The sequence below is a fragment of the Carlito syrichta genome, unplaced genomic scaffold, assembly GCF_000164805.1.
Source record: "Carlito syrichta isolate Samal-C Ts95f unplaced genomic scaffold, Tarsius_syrichta-2.0.1 Scaffold117951, whole genome shotgun sequence".
NCBI lineage: Eukaryota > Metazoa > Chordata > Mammalia > Primates > Tarsiidae > Carlito > Carlito syrichta.
The window spans coordinates 1300826-1301219 of record NW_007062047.1 but is presented as its reverse complement, the minus strand read 5'-3'; positions in this window follow the sequence as shown (position 1 = coordinate 1301219).

Below are 394 nucleotides of genomic sequence, written 5' to 3'. Positions count from 1 at the left end.
ACATGTCGCGAGCCGCGAGCCGCCGCCCCGCGCGCCCAGGACGGGCGGCTCCGCTCCCGCTGCTGCTGCTGCTGCTCGGCTGCTGCGCGGGCGCCTGCCGAGGTGAGCCGACCCTGCGCCCTCCAACGCCCCCTCTCCCGCCCCTCCCCCGTCCCCTACCCTCTCTCGCTCCCCCATCCTCCCTCGCGCCCCTCTCCAACGCGCCCCGTTCCCCACCTGACCCTGACCCTCTCCTGCGCCCCCCACACCCCTCCTGACCCTCTCCTAAGCCCTGGCGACCTTCTCCCGCGCCCCCCGCACCTCTTCTGACCCTCTCCCGCTCTCCTGCACCCCCGCGACCCTCTACCGCGCCCCAGCGACCTTTTCTCGCGACCCCTTGCCCCTTTCCTAGCCC